This window comes from Centruroides sculpturatus, unplaced genomic scaffold (genome assembly GCF_000671375.1).
Source record: "Centruroides sculpturatus isolate CEXI.00-Female unplaced genomic scaffold, Cexi_2.0 scaffold417, whole genome shotgun sequence".
Lineage (NCBI taxonomy): Eukaryota > Metazoa > Arthropoda > Arachnida > Scorpiones > Buthidae > Centruroides > Centruroides sculpturatus.
Window position 1 is genome coordinate 318,755 of NW_019384686.1, and position 590 is coordinate 319,344.

A 590-nucleotide genomic window follows, 5' to 3' on the forward strand; every position below is an offset into this window, starting at 1 on the left:
CGACTGCCGATGTGTGACGCAGTTTTACGTTACGTGGATGAGTCGGGATCGTACGTTACGTGTACATACATCCACGAGAAGATATAAAGTCTATTTATACGTGTAGCTTCGTGTTTTATGTGTTGGAAAGGATGAATCGATTTGTAAGTGCCGTGATCCATGTAGCTGTAGTAATTTATGTTTAGATTGCCTTGTCAAATTTTGGAGGCAAGCTCGAATGATTTCTCGATGAGGCAGATAGAATTTTAAACTCCTAACCCACCACAAAAGGAGCAAAAATAATGATGTATAGAAGATATGCTAAATAATGTAAACAATGGTTAAGGTGTGTTTACATCAGGGTGATATTCGAGTCTCGAAGTTAAAATTGAATAAGTTTCTCGCGTAAATTACGTGCTTAATTCGTATCGATTGACGTCAAATATTGATTTGTTTGTTTGTTTTTTTTTTTTAATTTCGAAATTTATATGATAAGAGATGGCAGCACTGCGTTGAGTAACTTGTTAAAAGGATGCGTTAAATGATAAAATTTCCTCCATTTTTTACAATTATTTTCTGGAAAATTTATAAAGAAAAAATATATATATTAA